Consider the following 7,999-nt stretch of genomic DNA (forward strand, 5'->3'; position numbering starts at 1 on the left):
CTAGTCGCCACGCAGGTGCTCGCCTAGTTGGTGGGCTGGCAGCTGTGTCAGAACTGCGGTGGAGCCTTGACAGGAGCGGGTCGGACTATGGCCCCGCAGATGTCCCCGGCAAGAGTCTTGCCGGGGCCCCGACAAGGGTCTTGCCAGGGTCTCGTAGGCGTCCCCGGCAAGGGTTTTGCCGGGGGTCTCCGTCTGCTGGTTCTCATCAAGTATTGTATGTTCTTGGTCTTCACAAAGATCTGCATGCCACCATGGAGGCGCCTCCTGAGCCTTGGTTCCAATGTGGGTGATGGCGTCGAAACTCTTAGGCTCAAGGGTGGTAGCTCTGCTGGTGTTGGGCAAGTTGCCCTGGCAAGGTTCTTGTCGGGGCTGTGGAGGCCGCCCCAGCAAGGGCCTTGCTGGGGGAGTTCACCTCGCCCCTCTGCTCTTTGTGTTTCTGGTCTCGGCGTTGCTCTCTTCGTCTTGTGCCTTTGCTCCCACTGCCCCGCCAAGCGTGGCCATCGGCTCATGTCTGCAACTGCCCGCGCACAAGTAAAGGGGTACAAATAGGACCCCTACTTTTGTACACCGACAGGAGCCCCCGGGCCTGGGCAACATATAAGCGCGGAGCGTTATCGGGCCAGGCCCAGAATGGTGCGCGGGCGGCGGAGTTTTACTGCAGTAACTCCCTCGCCTGTTGCGCTTCCCCACGACCCGCGTTGAATGCGTGACGTGGGGGCCACGCGTGACGTGGGGGTCATGCGTGGGGTGGTTGCTGCACTCATGCGTCACATCGTGGTAAAGAGGCGGATCGCGCTTTCCCCAAAAAAAGGAAAAAATGCAGGCTCTCTGCTCATTTACCCTCTATGCCTTTTTCTAATCTCGGAACCGCCGTTCCCCTCTTCTTCCTCAGGCGAAAGATTCGAAGCTTTTGCCTCTGCTTGCTGCCGCTGCGCCCCCATTGCTCTTGATCCTTCGCCCTCTCCCAGCCGCCATGGCACCCAACACCAGCAAGGGCAAGGGAGCGGCCAAGGATGCCCGGGAGAAGGAGGCGCCGGAGAGTGAGTTGGCGGTGCGGCGGACGCAGCTCACCTACTTTCCTTTGACGGTCGATGCGGTCCACCTCAGGAGTTACCTGTGGGGGAGGAAGACGACGGGGCACCCTGCCACGTGCATCGGCCCCGCTGATTTCGCCAAGGCCGACCCAAATCGGCACCCCTTCTTCGTCGATTTGTTCTCTTGCGGGCTCTGCCCCCCTTTCCCTGACTTCTTCAACGACGTCATGCACACCTACGGCTTCCATCTTCTGGATCTTACGCCAAATGCCATGGCGTGCATGGCTCTCTTTGTCCATCTCTGTGAGGGCTTTGCCGGGGTGCTCCCTAGCACGGCGCTCTTCGCCACTACTTCTCCCCTCGCCTCCAGCCAGGGGTGCCATCTCTGGCTGCATCACCTGGATCCCGAGGACCCAGGAGAAGGGCACGTATCCGGAGGGTGCTCAGAAGGAGAGGTGGGAGGAATGGCGGAGCCGGTGGTGCTGGATCAAGGAGGAGGACCCGCACGAGTTCTGCCGGGTTCGTCAGAGCCCGCCAACTCGCCGCAGGGACTGGAGTGACCTCGACACCAACGAAGAGAAGCTTACGGTCGCCACCACCAGGATCCACCGCCTCACCATGGCCGGGCTCACCCTCGAGATGGTCGGGGCCAACTTCATCCGGCGCCGAATCGCCCCGCTGCACAACAAGGGGAGGCCGGCCTGGGATTTCAGGAATGCGGCCGACATAATGAGGCTTCGCCCTAGCCTGAAGCACAACTTCACGGTGATGGGGCACGCCCACTTCTGTCAAAGGCTCTTTCAGCTTGACGTGGACGGTGACGGCAGGGCTGAGAGGACCGGCAGGGCCACGAAGGCCGGCAAGGCCGTCAAGGCGCCCCTGTTTGGGTTGCCGGTGAGAGTGGTCCCGCTGAGTAACAACTCTCGCCAATCCGCTATCATCGCCATGATGCCGGACTTCAATGCGCATGGCCTTGACCTGGCCTGGGCCGAGCCGCCAGCGGAGAAGGTGCAGGAGTTCTTCGACACTTTGTCGGAGAGCTATCTCCGCGACGAGCCGCTACTCATCCAGGACACCACCAAGGCGGAACTGGACTATAGCGCCGCTAGGGCGGCGGATGCGGCGCTCGCTAGGGAGACCGGCAGCGTTGGCTGCATGGAGGACGAGGCTGACGCGCTCGCGGAGGAGAAGGAGCTCGCCGAGTGGGCGGAGTCTACCGGGGAGGCCGGCGGCGCTGGCGCCGAGGCCCCCTTGTCGAAGACGCGGGCGACGAGTCATCCAAAGAGGAGGTCGAGGCGAACGACCCCCCGGCCGCGGGGAGGCGCGCCCTGCGGCGGGCCAGCTCTGGCGAGCCGGTCTGGCCCGGCAGGACCACGCAACGGTAGCCGGCCCAGGGGTAGCTCGTGCGCGAGACAAGGGCGATGAAGGCCGCAGCAGCGAAGAAGGCGGTGAAGACCGCGGTGGTGAAGAGGACGGCGACCTCCTCGTCCAAGCGGCGCCGGACCCCATCCCCTTCTCCCTCTCCCTCAAACAGCACCCTCGAGGCTGATTTCGACCTCGGATCTTTTAGCCCGAAGAGGAAGAGGAAGCCAGTGGAGGAATAGGTGGAGAACGAGTAAGTATTTCGCCCCCTACCACCTCCTGACCTTACGCTTGCATTATCCTCATTTGACTTGATGTTGTCTCGACAGGGACGCGGAGACGCTGGCCCAGAGGGTGGCGAAGAGGGCCAAGGCCTCGACGGGCGACGGGCCCCCGGCGGGTACTTCGCGCACACCGGTGTTGGTGGATAGCAGCCGGATAGCAGCCCCCGGCGTAGCCCCCGCTTGAGCCCCCAGCGTGAGCTTACCACCCACTCCTTCACTGATGAACATTGGGGTGTGAATCCTTGATGCTGACCTTGCCGGGTATGCAGGAGAAGAACGGCAGCAGGAGGAGCCGCCGAGGGCCACTCCCAACATGCCGCCCCCCTCGACTACGCCGCCCCGAGGGGCCTCCCCTGCAAGGGCATCGACCACCGAGCCCATGCATATGGAGGAGGAGGAGGCGAACTTGGGTGCCGGCCGTTCTGCCCCAGCACCGAATGCTCGCGGGGAGGGCGCCACTTCTTCCCAGCCCGCTGTGGGTAAGTCGTTTGTTTCCCGTCCCTACTCTTTCTTCTTCTTTTTGAACCTTGACCTTGACTCCGTCTCACTCCCCTTCTTGGTATCCAGACCCTTCCTCGGCGGACCGAGAGGACATTGACACCGTCATCGAGGACGTTGCCAGGGACGCCGAGGCCGAGGCCGACAAGATTGCCGCCGAGGAGGCCGGCAAGACTGCCGCTGAAGAGGCCGCCAAGGGTCCTATCGGGCGGGCCGGCAAGTGTAGGAGATATGCCCTAGAGGCAATAATAAATGATATTATTTATCTCCAAGTTCATAATTATGTTTATGTTCCATGCTATAACTACAATGATTCTCGAGTCTGCAATATCCACGAGGCTCGGAGGGAGACTCATATGCACGTGTGGAATAATAAACGGTAAGAAGTATTCCTAGTCTGGCCTCTAAGAATAGCTCAAGTGTTGCATGATGGTTCTGTTTTCCTGATCATGGGCATGTCTATGCCATCAACTTTGAGGGCACAATGTTAAGAGAACATTTGTGTTGAATCGACCCGGATTGATGTTATGCAATGAGATTCATTCGTCATAAGTTAATGGTACATAACACAGAGATGGTTAATGTTTGCATAATTCCTTAGACCATGAGAGTATCGAGTTTCTTCATACTTGCTTCATGAACTTTGGGTTTTGTTAAACGTCATCCGTAAATGGGTGGCTATTACGGCGGCATACGGATTCATGGAAAAGTGGGTCAAGTAACTTGATAGCTCAAGATTGGGATTTGCTCCTCCGACGATGGAGAGATATTCTCGGGCCCTCTCGGTGTTACGGTATCCATAATCGTCTGGCCAGACACCTTGTGATTTGATCACTGGGATGCCGGAACACGGAAACGAGAAAAGAGAACAAAACCGGTAAGAGGTAACTTGCATGGTGGACAAATTGTTCGTCCACGGGGATGCAATAAATCTCACCTCGGGTGTTTGTGACATATCGCGAAGCAACAGGAATAGCTCACTGCAACTAGAGGTTCACTCGAGTATTTATTCGTGTGGGTATAGGGGTCAATATGGGTGTCCACGGCTCCGATGTTGATCATTGATCGGAAGGGGTTCCGGGTCATGTCTATACTTCACCGAACCTATAGGGTCACACGCTTAAGGGTCATCTATCTGCTGAATACTAGACAGGGAGTCTGAGAGAAATTTGCCGAAAAAGTTTCAGAAACAATGGAAGACTTCCAGAGAGAGAATAGCGAAATAGTTTCATAAAACCGAAAAGTTGTTTCGGGATATACCATGAAGTCAAATTGGTTTCGGGACACGCCTGATAATTCTTGGAGGGTGCCAGAATTATTCTGGAAACTTCTGGGAATTTTTCAAGATAAAAACCGGAAATGTTCCGCAGCTGCCAGTACCGCTTTGGTTGTTTTTCGTAGATGAAATTCACTTATCTGAATTTTTTTCGGAATGAAACCAAAATCATTTTAGTGGGTAATGGAATTATTCTAAGACCCACAGAAATATTTTCGGATTTAATGGACGCGAAAAATTGTCTTCATGAATAGTGACAACGCATTCTTGTTTGCTTTTCGTAGATGAAAATCACTAAACCGAAAATGATTCGGATTGCATTGAAAATTGTTTTAGTGGGTACTGGAAATGTTCTGAGCCCACATAAATATTTTCAGTTCGAACGGACGCTGAAAAATGTCGTCATGAATAGTGAAAGTGCTTTTTACTTGGCTTCTTGGAGAAGGCACCTTGAGGGCCTTTTGGTATTATCCCCTTGGCTTCTTGGAGAAGCCACCATTGGGCTTCGCCTATAAATAGGGGTGGAGGGGGCTGCCTAAAGACACACTCTTTCTCACATACAAGTGCCATGCATGATCTGGTTTCTCTCTCCCTCCCAGCGAAATAGTTTCATAGAGCCGTAAGGCTGTCTGGGTTCCGGCAGGAACTAGTTCTGGACGGCGAAGCCCTGCCGGATAGATGACACCATATGTGTGCAACTCTGTAGAGAGATCGTAGTTTCAGTCTTAGTTCGTGAGTGCCTCCCGAAGGGCTGTCCGTGTGACCGTCCAAGTTTCGAAGGTCCTCCCGAAGGGCTGTCCGAGTGACCGTTCGAGTTTCGAAGGTCCTCCCGAAGGGCTGTCCGCGACACCGTCTGGGGGGCTGTTCGACCGTCTCCCGGAGGGCTGTTTGAGGAGCAGATGAGGGTATACATCCTCGCGGTTGGGAGGTTGAAAATCCTTGCTGCAGGGATCTGCACGGCCGATCGTCATCGACTCTACTTCCCGCTGCGCTACGAGTCGGTAACGAAAAAGATCAAACCATGTATGCAGTCTCCATAGTGGTCCTGGGCTGGTGCGTAGGTCGGAATTTTTTTGTTTTCTGTCACGTTCCCCTACAGTGGGATCATGAGCCGTGCTATGCGTCGATGCAGGTTCGATCTAGAATACATAGAGATGTATGGGTGTTGCACAATATAATTTGTAGTAGATGAGTTCTATTACTGAAAATTATTTGTGCGGGTAGCAGATGAAATCTGTTACCTGATGTTCTTGTTGCTTCCCTGGATTTTGCATATTTCTGATCTTGATAACGGTATGGTGGATTTTCAATGTTCTGGCAATCCGCGATCCTGATTGATCAACGAAGTGCTAACAGTTCGTTGAAATCCACCATAGTTAGAAAGAAAGATGAAATTTCGTAGACAAAAGGGCAATGCAGATATGATCTGCACGGGGGTCATGCGTATGACGAAGTTCAGTATGGGGCTCGAGATTTTATTATCTCGTGTTTCATACACCCCGCAAAGTTAATCTAGCGACTTGAATTATCATACTTGATGATGGACGTTGGTAGCTTCGGTTTGTTTCGAAACCTTAGAAGCCACAAAAAACAAGTTTTTGCATGAACCGATTAGAGGCGTCTAACTTGGTTTTGCAGGAGGGTTTTGCATGTGCATGTGATGTGGTATAGCATTGCTCACAGTAATTTGATTATGTATGAGATGACTATATGATGTAAAATTGATTAACATGACCTGCGAGTCATGATTCGGCATGATGGCTGGAGCCATATGATTGCACTTTAATGACCTGCGTGTCAACCTTAAGTAATGCATTAATTTTATACGCTATGGAGATAGCAATATTATCTGGTGCATCGACAAGGTGGTGGCAATCTTCGCGATGGTGAACACCGACGCGAATGCCGAAGACGAAGAAATGAAAGACTTCTCCGTCAGAAAGGGCTATACCATATCATGCTATTATGAATTGCCTGAGATGTTTATCCCTTATGATGCACCCTTCTTGATTGCGCGGTAGTCGCTTTTTATTAGGGTGATCTCTCACTTAAAATATCAAAGTAGTTAGTGTTCACCCAAGTGTAGCACCGTCTGAAATTCGTATCTTTTCGGGGTGCGCCATGTACACATGAGCACGAATGAATCGAGCGGAATGAGGCGGGTGAGGTCAGACCTCGCAGCAAGATCACTTGGTTGTCTTTGACGTTCAGGCAGGAGAGTCCCGAGCTCGGAACACGCCCATTGAAAGATGAACAAGAATCACATAGAGAGGTGATCGGCAAGTTAGCCTACCGATTGAAATTCGTGTCATCAGTGATGAACCCATCAATGGCATCGAATAGAAATATGGATCTTGAATCACTCTAAATCAATTATGAGAGATATTGATTTGAGTGGGAGCGCACTGTTGAATTAACATGTTTAATTGTTAGTGCAATTAATTATGAACACTGTCTAAGTGTTTCTTGCAAAATAGTTGTAGAATAATGGCTCGCGTTTCCGCCTTCCCTCTTCAAATTTAATAGCTGTTAAATATCTGGTTAAAACTTTACGATTGGTAACGTAATGTGAGGATTGTCCTCAAAAGTGCCGAGAAGGACTTTGTCCTATCGCATGCTTTCTGTATCCTCCCGCTAATGCTATGGATCATGTGACTCTCGTCCTTCGATCCAAAAGCTAGAATTCTGTTACGGTCAAGTGGAATATGTTTGCTTCCATGAAACCCAAACTTTGAAAGTTGGGATAGTTAGATGATATTCATGGAACTGAAAATTATTTTCAGATACAAACAAATCAATGTTTGTTTGCAAGTATTAGTAAAAGTGTTTACTATGCATTTGACTGTTGGGAAAGGGATCCAGAAGAACGCTTGTCATCTAATGAAAGGTGAATAAAACAACAACTTAAAGAGAAAGGAAGTGTCCAAAGGGTGTTAGTATGACTTACACACCTAGGAAGTCCGGGGCTAACGCCACTCTTAAGTTGGGTGCTTCTTTTGCGAGTAGGAGAAATACTAAAAGTTAAACTGTTAGAAGTATAAAGGCAGAAAGAAAGATGAGTGGAATATCCAGCTCATGTATGAATGTCATACAAGTTTTTGATGTATAGTAGGCTGGTCAAAGATATAGTTCTTGGGAATTATGGTTAAACATGTTAATCACTAATTCTTTGGTATTGTGAGTTAATCACAAAGATACCCGCTCGATTCCATTCTGTTACGAATCAATGAAGAGCTACTATGGCCTAAAAAGACTAGCCAGAAATGAGGTTAAGGCATACACAGGGAACATAGTAAATGTTACTATACCTTCCATTAGTGTATTGTCGTCTGTATTTATTTTCATAATTCATTTAGAGTTTTACAAACTCTAGCCCATTGCATAAGGTATCTTGCAAGAAGGTTGTTCATAAGAGAACTTTTTATGTTTGATGTTATGAATAACACAAGGGCCATACTTTCATTATGAATGAGATGTATGTTATGAATATTGATAATAATACAATATCTCTGGGTTTACTTTCATAATTCATTTTAGAGTTTCAT

The sequence above is a fragment of the Aegilops tauschii genome, chromosome 6 (assembly GCF_002575655.3).
Source record: "Aegilops tauschii subsp. strangulata cultivar AL8/78 chromosome 6, Aet v6.0, whole genome shotgun sequence".
NCBI classification, from domain to species: domain Eukaryota; kingdom Viridiplantae; phylum Streptophyta; class Magnoliopsida; order Poales; family Poaceae; genus Aegilops; species Aegilops tauschii.